Here is a 12,523-nt window from a genome sequence, read left to right as displayed (position 1 = left end):
GAGCCATCTATTTGTAGTGATCAAAAGCATTTTAGTTGACTGGAGCTCTGGTTGCGCCATCTCTTGCAGGATGTATTGTAAGGCATTTTTAAAATTTCATAAAAATTATTCTTTTGATAAGCAATAACTGGCAAGTAAAATGATGAAAAACACAATTTGCAGTACATTGAAACGTTTCACAGGAGTAAAAACTATTTACACACAAAGTCTACCTGCTTTGGCAGGAACAAAGTCGATAGTGCTTTGTAATTTGATAAGTAAAGCTATAAGTAAAGAAAATGAAGTAAAATCTTGGTTAACTAAGAAGAAAACGAAAATATATACATCACCACCGACTATAATGGTGAATAGTGCGGGGCCTCTTGTGGCGTTGTTCAATTGTGAAATCATAATTTCCTAGTTTTTGATGATATTCTTTAGGATGACTGTCACATTTCATAAAAAAGTTATGAGAAGCTTTTAGAATTTCAGAATCCGTGGGTTTAATTTTTAAATCATTGTTGAAGGGTGCTGTTTCGTACGAACCAAGGCGCATTTGTAATTATTCGGATGACCTTGTTTTGAATTCTTTGTATTTTTTCGCGATGAGATCTTGCAGTTGCAGCCCACGCTGGAGAAGCATACAGTAAAATCGGGCGGATAGCTTGTAGATAGATAACTCTTTTTGTAGCGAGACTAAGTTTAGAATTTCTTCCTATGAGTGCATAGATACTGTCTATTGCTTAGTTGGCTTTTTTACAGATATTTTCGATATGGTTTTTGAAGGTTAGTTTTTGATCGAGATAAACTTCTAAATATTTAACACATTTTTCATTTGGGATGGAGATTTTATTAATTGTGATGTTGAGACATTTTATGGAATGCTTCTTTAGGAAATAAATGGGTTCTTCAATAAACAAATCGTGGTGGATTTTCTTTCATTGATTTTAATTTTCCAAACGTTAAATTATGGGAAGATACAGCGCAAAATTATTTTATCTGCAGAAAATATTTTAAAACATAATTTTAAACCCCAGCCGGTGACTACTTTTCAATACCTGTAATTAAGGCCAATTTATACTCAAGGCCTGCTAGTCTGAAAACATTCTTTTGTGTTTTCTGTGGCCTCCCTGAAATTTCTACTGACCGCAAAATGGCGCTACTATTCCGCTACGCTTAGCGACGTTAACAATGAGCAGAATTTTACCCGAGACAAATAATTGTCTTGCTATATTCAAAATTTAAAAACAATTAATCTGTAGTAGTCAGAAATTATACATTTCTATTTAATAAAAATATTTTTATTTAGAAAGAAAGCATTAAATTTCAAGTTATCTCATTTTTTCTCCTCATACATAACCGTCAGCTACTTGATTCTGATTTTAATTCCTGCTTGCATCTAGATATATGCTATTTTTTATTGTACTTATTAGAGTTACGTATTCTAATTTAATGGTAATTTAGAGCACATGCTTTACTTTTAAATTATTTATATAGTACGAAGTTAGCAGTTAGATTCAGAACAGCGCAAAATTTTCATTGTATTAATATCAGTTGTCCTCTGCAACAAAATAATTTGAAGCCGCTATTAAATATGTAATTAAGAAATTAATAAATGTTGATCAAAATTTGTTAATGCATAAGAGAAAAAGTATTTCTAAAAGAGATTTGGTTTTAGGATGCAAGGATCTGGTATAAATATAATAATATCTAGTGAAAAATTATCTTCATTTATCGCAAAATTAGAAATGTGGATACGTCGAGTAGAAAAGAGGAATTTTGCAAACTTTCCCTTGCTTGATTTTGTTATTGCGAAAAATGAAAATAATACAATTATACCCGACATTCTAATACATTTGAGACGATTGAGCGAATCACTCAATGTATATTTTTCTACCGGAAATGTTACCAAAACTCAGAGATGGATACTGGATCCATTTCTATTTGACTTCAGTTTGATGGATGAAACTGATCTGACAAAATATCAACCTATTGAAATGCGAGCAAGTGGACATGTTCAAATGGAATTCGAACAATTAGAATTGCAACAATTCTGGTGTTCACAGTTACAACGTTATCCAGAGTTGGCGAACGGAGCACTGCAGTTACTCTTACCCTTTGCTACTACCCTACTTGTGCGAAATGGGATTTTCATCGCTTTTCCATATAAAAACTAAACGCGAGAAATTGCTTAAATGCAAGTGATATCTTACGCGTATGTCTTTCAAAAAAGGAACCTCGCTGCGCCAGTATAATAATGAACAAACAACAACAGACTAATCATTAATAAAAATAATATTGTTAGTCCAAAGGGATTTGAATCCCGAAGGACTATTAGTTTCGTTTTGGCATTTTGCCTCGAACTCATAAATGTCGGTTCACTTTTCAAACTGTTGCCACAAAATGTTAGAGTCCTGCATTATATTTGAAGAAATTAAATAATGAAAAATCTGCATAAATGTATGTATATTTCTCGTATTGTGATAAAACAACGGTACATAGAGTCATCGAATTTTGAATAACGTAATCCTCCAACGAATATGAGCATGTGGAAGACCAAATTTGAAATTTGAAATTTGTTTTATGATCGATTTCCTATTTTTTAAAACTTTGACGAATTTTTGATTAACAAACTCAATGATTTCAAAGCGAGCAATGGCAACGTTGTGCAGAAAAAACATTTTTATCTCCAGCGCGTGAGTCTCTGTATCGGAAATTCTAAAGATATGCTCGTTTTAAAACTATTTTGCGATATTGCTGTTGCACTGGATCTTATGGTTTAAGTGCGAGGAACATGATATTTAATAAAGAAAGGTAACACAGAAAATGTTAAAAAACGCCCCTTTGGACGTAATTTAAAATCTGAAACATTTCAGATTTTTTTTTTTTTTTTTTTTTTTTGGTATTTATATAAAATGTACAATATTTTACAATAACAATAAGTTTCGCAAAAAATGAATTTTTCTAAACTAAAAAAATTAAAACACATCTTTCAATGGGGTGCGACTCGCTACAAAGGTTAAGAAACACTGCGATACACTATATATATATTCTTACATAGTATATACTATGTATAACTATATATATATACTTTGAATGACCCATTTTTACTGCTCATCATAAGTCGCCATATCCCGTGTGTACCGGATACTAGGATATACTATGTATCAGGGGGGGCCCAAGAGCGATGCGCAGTGCAGGGAGAAAGTTATGCCACATACGCATGACGTCATGTGGGTGACAGCGTTAGTTCTTGGCGTTCGTTTACTTTCGTTGCATCAACAGTTTGATTTGATTTCCGTTGTTAATTTGCTATTATATTTAGGCGGAAGTGGCAAATTGTGCTATAGCGTTGTGTCAGAATTATACACGTTAATACGTTATTTGGCGGAAAACACTCTTTACAACCAGATAAAATAACTATTTTTTCAATGAATTTATGTAGTTTTCATACATAACTGTGATGTAATTTTACATTTATTTTTCATTTTACTGCTATTTTACATTTAAATTGAAAAATTTCTCATTTTAAATCATTTTTTATCATAATCTTCATTTTGTGTATGAGACTTACATCGTAGTGAGATATTTAAACTCAATGTCATGTTTACCAATACTGAGTACCTGAATGATTAGTTAATAAATTCGCGTACCCAACTTCATTCACATGTTTTGGTTACTTTCTTTACATCCCAAACGTAATTCTATGTATTGAAGCAGCGTCTGGGTTAAGCTTTGCGAACTAAGTAAACTGATACATGCCTCACCGTGAGGAAAGAACAATTTCTCGACCACACTATGATGCAAACATCGAATGAGTGAGTGACATATTTCCTTCAGTGTTATTTAACTGATGCATACAGGTATGTGTGATGTAATTTAATTGATATAACTTACACATGCTTGAACCTGAAGGAAAACAAATCTGTGTATAATGCTAGAATACAAATAGCGAAAGAGTAAGATATTCTGTTTAGTGTTATTTAACTGCTGCATATGTTTTAATTTTGATTCCATATAACTTGTTTTTAATTATAAGAGAAAGAAAAATAATTCAATATTGAACACATATTTCGAGTATAACAAAAGTATTTTAAGAAACAACCTGATAAAAATACATTAGTAATTAAAAATATTTAATTTGTGTACAGGCTGAATTGAAATTAAGATGTGGTGGTGTATTTAATTATGGCAAAGCACACTAGGGTGATCTGCGTAATAGGTGTGATGTCTTCGTGGAGGACTTTCTCAGGGAAACTGGCTCGTATACATGTTACGCATGAGGAAAACCACGAAAACACACATGCAGCCAGCCCGTTCGCGGGATTCGGACCGAACTACCAGTGTTCAGCGACTTTACCGCTCGGCCGCTGATGGGCCGAAACTAAGATGTAGGGCAAGTTCATTATTATTATTATTGTGCGTATATGTGTAAGAAAAGGTATTTTAATTGTTCCATTTTTAATGTATGGAAGGAAGAATAGGATGCCAATATCGAAGATTATTTACTATAGCAAATAATCACGTCAGGATAAATGTTATATAGAAATCTTGGCAGTGTAAGGGATTATAAGAGTACTTCTAGATTATACTGAAAATATACGCACTTCTGCTAAAATCTGAAGTGAATCAGTATGAAGTGACTTTTCACTTTATAAAGAATGCGATAAGCATACTATTTAAATGTATAAATGACGGATATTAAGAAATTTGTAGAATTTTATGGTATTTAAATATGAATTTGTTAAGTCAAATCTTTTTATATATACTTTTGCTTGAGATATGTAATTTAAACTGAAAATCACGATCATATATTTCTTATGGAATGTCAAAGTTCATTTGTATTAAAAAAAGTGCATGAGCAATGAAAATAAATAGAATAATACTTTTTGATTATTTTTTTACCATGGTCTTAGCAGTTATGCCATCATGTGTTCTGTTCAACAAGATTTATTTAGTGCAAACAATACTACGAAAAAATATTGAAAAATACCTTGTTTTACAATATTTATTTCCCTTAATTAACTTAAATATCGTTTTTCATTTTCTAATGCTTTCCTTTACGAAAAGAATTTAATGTTTACAATTATTTTCAGCATTCGTACGAATTCTGTGCATAAAATAAACATTTTCTTTAACAAAATACTTAATCGGAAAGCATATACCCGGTATTTCCGGTGTATCTACCACATATAAAATGATCATTTTGCTTTAGTTTACATTTTTTCCATTACCAGAATCATGTAGCAGACGCGTCGGCCGATGTTTCTTGTCTCCCGGGTGACGTCACTACCAGCAACCAATGGCACGCTTTTTCCGTTCCTGGCCTAACCTTAGTATATTAAAGAACCTTGACTATGTATACCCTTTAAGAGCGTTCAACGCTTGCGTCAAAATCAGCCTTTTGTCCTTCTCAGAAATTCTTTTGTCGCGGATTACTCCGATACGGGACATGTCTCAATCCAAACTCAAACCTTTCCTTGAAACAGTCTCCATTATATGGCAGGAGACCGCCTCGTTTTCAAACTGAATAATTTTACCAAATTTCTTTCCTAGCTGGTAATATCTAGTTTATGTAATACTGCTTTTACTTCAGCACTGGTAGCTACAAGCAGTTTCAGCTATCTTATCTATATACCGTTGCTGTGTTTTATGCGTATAAAATTGTTTTCTAGATTGTCCCCTTCTCTCACTAGATGACGCCAGGGGCTCCATTAGCGACCAAGGAGGTTCTAACCTCCTTGTAGTTATGTCAAATTCTTTAAAAGATTTTTAAATGTAATGCTGTAAGTGAAATGGTTTTGGCTATTGGGTGCAAACTTTGCTCTTGGTTTCATAATGGTCATTCTAAATAATTGTCTAAAAGTTTTCATGGTAATTTTTTTTAAAGTTGTTGTCGGATAATTATAATGTATTTCAGTGTTTTCAATTTATTCTTGGGGTGCTTTTAATTGTTTTTAATTATTTTTTCGGGTTTTCATCCGCAGAGAACCCGTTGGCGTCGTTGCATTTTTACTCGCCAAGCTCGCGGTTCATCGATGATGAGCCGAGTTGTAAACGTGATTTTTAGTGCAAGTAAATTCAAATTAGCAGACAAAACAATATATTAAGCATATGGTAGTAAAAATTCACAGATAATAAGCATGTAGATGTAAAACTAACCGGTTAAACGTGATATACGAAAATAAATTTGTATTAAATTCAAGTTAGCACTGAAAAGAATATATAAGATAATATATAAGCATTTATAACGGAAATAAAAATTCATTTAAAAAATATAAATTAGTATTAATGTACTGAAATTACCCGGTTAAACGTGATAAACGAAAAAAAAATGTCTTAAATTCCAGTTAACACAGAAACCAATATATTCCTTACACCAGTGGTTTGGTAATTTTGATGACCATGCTGAGGCATCAAACTATTCTGTCATCTTAGATAATCAATAATATTTTTTATTTCAATTTAATCATCTGTTTATGTCACACCTGCCATCCTCTGAAAGGTTATTGTTAGAAAAGCATTAACAATATATTATCTTGTTACAATTTTACGCCATAAAAAATGATTTATTCTCATAATTTTATATGGCAATAACGAATAATAAAAATAAAAGCGTTACTTTATTTAAAATGCACATGCACATTTTTGCGGCCTACGGAAACAAATTATTTTAGAGGTTGGAAACCTCATGGTTCTTAGAGCTGTTAATAATTAAGAGCACAACGTGAACAGCCGCGTCACAAATTAGCATTCACCCCTCCCCCCCGTATTTTCATCCTTTCATCCCGAACCGTCATCTATCTACGAAAATATTTCTATCTATTCGTTGCTAAAAAATTTCAGATAAAATAATAATAAATAAGAGAAGAATAATATAAATCTGCAAATGCGAACAACGACAGTGATAATTCAACAAAATGAACGCAAGAGGAGTGGTTGCAAACTTCGAGCTTCGAACAAGCGAATAGGATAAATCCGATGGGTTACCAGGTTTGAACTATTATCGCCAAAGTTGGCAATGTTTACATTTACCGGGATCTCTGAAGAAGTGCTTCCACTATTATTAAGCTACGGAAAAATTGCTCGGTGTTTTTCTTTTTTAAATTTAATATCATTAATGTGAAAATTTTGAACAGGCACTGGTCAGCTTCGGACAAAATCATACTTATGATTTTCTTCTTTAGCAACAAAGTTACAGAAAAAAATTACTATTTTTTTTTAACAAACTAAAAAAATTTATCGAATCCATATAGACGTACTTAATAGAGGTAAAATCTTTTATTTTAGGGAAGATGGCATTATTTTCTAAATTAAGCTGTCAATGATATTGAGGTACTTGGTACTCAACACTAGCAATTTCAAAATTTTATATTTCCTCCGTCCCAAACTAGTTGCTACACTTAGGTGGAAAGTTTTGTCCTAAATTAGTTGCTACATTTCAAGTAGGTGGAGCCATAAATAACTTTCGATGCAGTTTAGTAGATCCACATCAACGCTGCATAGTAGGTTTTGATTCTCAGTTTTTACTTTTCACAAATGTAGCACTTATTTTGGTACAATTTAATCAACACAAATTTAAAGGTTTTGCACGCTCTTAAGCCACGCCCCATTTTGCAAGGACTATACCGCCCGTATTTCAGAAAGATCGTGTTTATGTGTTTGAAAAGCCGCCCAGGACCAGTTCAATGCCATAGATGCCAAAGATATGGGCATATAAAAGAAAAATGCAATTACAAACCAAGATGCCAAAAATGCGCAGGCCCTCACGAAGGATATACATGCAAGCAAGACAAAAACTTACACTCAGCAAAATGTGCCCTATGTGGTCTAGACCACGTAAGCTCCTCAAAACTGTGTAAATTTCATCCCAATAATATCAAAAAAGCAATAGAAACTCGTAAAACGGAAAATGCTCAACCTCCGCAACCGACATTCCAACTCACTCAAGAGGATTTCCCCGCATTACCAACGGCAGCACAAAATACCAGTACGCAAGCGGCTGTATCCGCTCCCCCAACTCAGAAACAGAATCAAGAACCGGAACCACCCTCCTTCTGTGAATTGATCAAACTGCAGCTCACAAAAGCAAAAGAATTTCTAAAATGCTTCAAAGAAGCTAAAAACATTATGAATAAAATCGAGGTTGTTATGGCAGCCATAGAATATTTTTCATCACTAAATTATGACTTCTAGTCCCTAATAATGCACACAAGATAATCGCCACAAGCAAGTGCTTTCTTAAAGTCACTTTCTTCAACGCTAACGGTGTTCATAAGCAAAAGGAGGAAATTAAAAACTTTCTCATCACCCATAACATTGACATCATGCTGCTCAACGAAACACACCTAAGGAAATCACATCAAATAAACTTCCCTGGATACCGGACAATCCGAGACGATAGAATTCATAACAGAGGTGGAGGTACTGCAATAATTATTAAAAAATACCTTCGTTTCGCTAAATATGAAATACCTAACACAGGCAATATCGAAAAAACAGCTGCAATAATTTATAGTGGACTGAATGAAGCATATTTATTCATCTCAGTTTACAACCCCCCCTGGCAATAGACTTAACAATATCGATCTAAACAATCTAACAGCTGCCAATTTTCCTACTTTAATTGCGGGTGATCTCAACGCTAAAAATCAAGCATGGAACTCAAGATTCAACAATACAAATGGAAATTTCTTGAACAACTACCTACTTAATCAAGACCTAAAAATTTTCGCGCCTTTCACCCCCACTAGAATTCATCATGATGGCTCCGGAGACATCCTTGACGTTTTATTACTCAAAAATATTAATCAAACTCCTTCTTTGGAAGTCACTTATGACTTAAATTCTGATCACCTGCCAGTCACTTTTGACTTCTATGGATTCTATCACCCATTAAAAAAACATCTTACCAAAACCAACTGGAACCTTGTCAATAATCTTCTTCAAAATTATACCTGCAATAATCATTATCCCCATAGCTTTGCAATAGAGAACGAAATTCATAAATTTACTACTACTATTCAAAACGCTATTTCCACTGCTACTTACTCAGTAAAAGAAAATAAATCTCAAACCCTTCCCACCCAGATCAAAAATACAATCAAGCTCAGAAACGAAGCCATTAAGACCTGGCATCAGTCTAGAAATCCAAATGACAAAAGGCACCTTAATTACCTAAACCGTAAAATCAAGACTGATATTCAAGAGTACAGGAATCAACAATGGGACCACCTTCTCGAAAATTTGGAGCCGAACCACGAAAATGTTTGGAAAATCGCGCGCTCCCTCAAAAATAATAACAGCTATACCCAGCATGCAATAGAACACTCAGGAACCAAATATTATTCGGACCAAGACATTGCTGACCTCATGGCAGAAGAACAAGAAAAAATCTATAAACCCCTCCCGTCTAATAACTCGGAAACTGAAGATGAAGCTAATGAGGCAGTCAACTTCATACGCAATTTCACTCCTCAAAGGCACATACAGTTTACTTCTCCTAAAGAGGTTAAAAACATTATTAAAAACCTTAAGCTAGGAAAAGCGAAAGGTTACGACCAAATAAAAAATGAAGGACTTAAAGCCCTGCCAAATAGATGCATTATCAATCTTTGCAATATTATTAATGGTTGTATTAGACAGTCCTACTTCCCCCAACAATGGAAGCATTCAATCGTAATTTTCATTCTCAAACCGGGCAAAAACCCAAAGGATGTCAATAGCTATCGACCCATCAGTCTTTTGCCTGTTATGGGAAAAATTTATGAGAAAATCCTTAACAATAGACTCACTGACTTCCTTGAAAATAACGACATTATTGATAATCTACAATTTGGATTCAGGAAAGGCCATTCGACCACACATCAAGTCCTAAATCTTGTGGAAACCATTGCTCTTGCGTTTCAGAAAAAAAGTGCAGTTGCCGCATGCTACCTCGATTTTGAGAAAGCTTTTGATCGAGTGTGGCATGCTGGGCTAATTCTTAAGCTTATTGATCTCGAAATTACAAAAAATTTAATCAAAATTATCTTCTCTTTTATACGTAACAGAATATTCCAAGTCAGAATAGGTAATACCCTCTCCAAAAAGAAAAGGATGTTTTGCGGCGTCGCTCAAGGTAGTGTTTTGAGCCCAAAACTTTTCAATATTTATATTAATGATCTTCCACAACCACCTAATTCCAAAGTACTCAAATATGTAGGTGATGCTGTTGTACTCTCTGAATCAATTCAACCTCAACTGGCCATTAATAATCTCCAAATGTATGTTAACAATATCGCACACTGGTGCACAATTTGGAAAATTAATCTCAACGCTCACAAATGTAATACTGTTCTCTACAGACGTTATAAGAAACTACAGAATGTCAACACTGAACTTAAAATCAATAGCACTCCTATCCCACATAATGATGCTTACAAATATCTGGGTGTCTATAGAGATAAACAGCTGAACTTCAAAACCCACCTTCAGTACATTGCAAATAAAGGGAATTCTGCTTACATGGCTATTTATCCACTTATTGGACGTAACTCCAAACTTAACTTACATACTAAAAAGATTCTATATACTTCTCTCATAAGACCGATCCTTACATATGCCGCCCCTGCTTGGGCTATTGGCAATAAAAATGAAAGAAAAAAGATCGGTATTTTACAAAATAAAATATTACGATCCATTACAAACGCACCCTGGTTTATCAGGAATAAAGATATCCAGAAAGATCTCAAAATTCCTGATCTTATGGATCACATCCTCACCATATCTCACAATTTCTTTGAGAAAGTTAGGAATAGTGAATACCAAGCTATCCAAAACATCATTGATTATGACCCAACTATAGAATACACGGTCAAAAGACCGCGCACAATACATCACAATCCTAGATGGTGATTGTAAATATGTAAATAGTGTAAATATCTTTTCCATTTATCCAAGATTTCATTTATTCAAGTTTACTTTTATTATTTTAAAATCTCATTCAATTGTATCAAATCATGTGACCACTCTGGTCAAATTAGAATTCTGCAAAAAGATCTTCTCTGATTTGCTGACCCACTTCACGTGGTTTTCACTTGCTGCTTAGAATTCTGAGTGCTCCTCTCTCATTCAGGGAGTGGATGCCGCCTGACTGCATGAGACCTGAGACCACTGCCGTATAAATTGCTAAATGCCAATTGCTTATCACACGTTCATAATAATATAATATAATAGTTCTATAATCGCAGGATTAACTCCTATTAATTTTTCGCCTCTGTGCGGGTGTTCTACACCAATATTTTCTTCTACCAACCGGCTGATACAGCATGACAGAAACCGAATGGATTAAGGCTCTTAGTAGCCAAGGCCATTTTTGTAACAGTAATAGAATAGAATAGAATAGATGTGTTTGAGACAAAGCCTCGAGGGCTGTCTGCCTAAATAGAGCGATGCCTTCGTTGAAGAATTTCTAAGACAAACTGTCTCGTATAGACAAGACAGATCATTGAATTTACATTTAATTAGCCTGAAGATTTTAAGATTGGATTCTGTCTTCAGCCTTCGTGGGCTGATTGTACTTATTAGAGTTACGTATTCTAATTTAATGGTAATTTAGAGCACATGCTTTACTTTTAAATTATTTATATAGTACGAAGTTAGCAGTTAGATTCAGAACAGCGCAAAATTTTCATTGTATTAATATCAGTTGTCCTCTGCAACAAAATAATTTGAAGCCGCTATTAAATATGTAATTAAGAAATTAATAAATGTTGATCAAAATTTGTTAATGCATAAGAGAAAAAGTATTTCTAAAAGAGATTTGGTTTTAGGATGCAAGGATTTGGTATAAATATAATAATATCTAGTGAAAAATTATCTTCATTTATCGCAAAATTAGAAATGTGGATACGTCGAGTAGAAAAGAGGAATTTTGCAAACTTTCCCTTGCTTGATTTTGTTATTGCGAAAAATGAAAATAATACAATTATACCCGACATTCTAATACATTTGAGACGATTGAGCGAATCACTCAATGTATATTTTTCTACCGGAAATGTTACCAAAACTCAGAGATGGATACTGGATCCATTTCTATTTGACTTCAGTTTGATGGATGAAACTGATCTGACAAAATATCAACCTATTGAAATGCGAGCAAGTGGACATGTTCAAATGGAATTCGAACAATTAGAATTGCAACAATTCTGGTGTTCACAGTTACAACGTTATCCAGAGTTGGCGAACGGAGCACTGCAGTTACTCTTACCCTTTGCTACTACCCTACTTGTGCGAAATGGGATTTTCATCGCTTTTCCATATAAAAACTAAACGCGAGAAATTGCTTAAATGCAAGTGATATCTTACGCGTATGTCTTTCAAAAAAGGAACCTCGCTGCGCCAGTATAATAATGAACAAACAACAACAGACTAATCATTAATAAAAATAATATTGTTAGTCCAAAGGGATTTGAATCCCGAAGGACTATTAGTTTCGTTTTGGCATTTTGCCTCGAACTCATAAATGTCGGTTCACTTTTCAAACTGTTGCCACAAAATGTTA

The 12,523-nt window shown here is 33.8% G+C and overlaps 1 protein-coding gene across 2 annotated transcripts in view; it reads left to right on the top strand.

The window, feature by feature from the left end:
* The window catches only part of LOC118205481 (uncharacterized), a 370,084-nt gene that overhangs the window by 65,142 nt on the left and 292,419 nt on the right, over positions 1 to 12,523 (top strand). The window lies entirely within an intron of this gene.

The sequence above is a fragment of the Stegodyphus dumicola genome, chromosome 11 (assembly GCF_044657685.1).
Source record: "Stegodyphus dumicola isolate Sdum_Otavi_A_Nest chromosome 11, ASM4465768v1".
Lineage (NCBI taxonomy): Eukaryota > Metazoa > Arthropoda > Arachnida > Araneae > Eresidae > Stegodyphus > Stegodyphus dumicola.
This window is presented reverse-complemented; position numbering and strand designations above follow the sequence as displayed.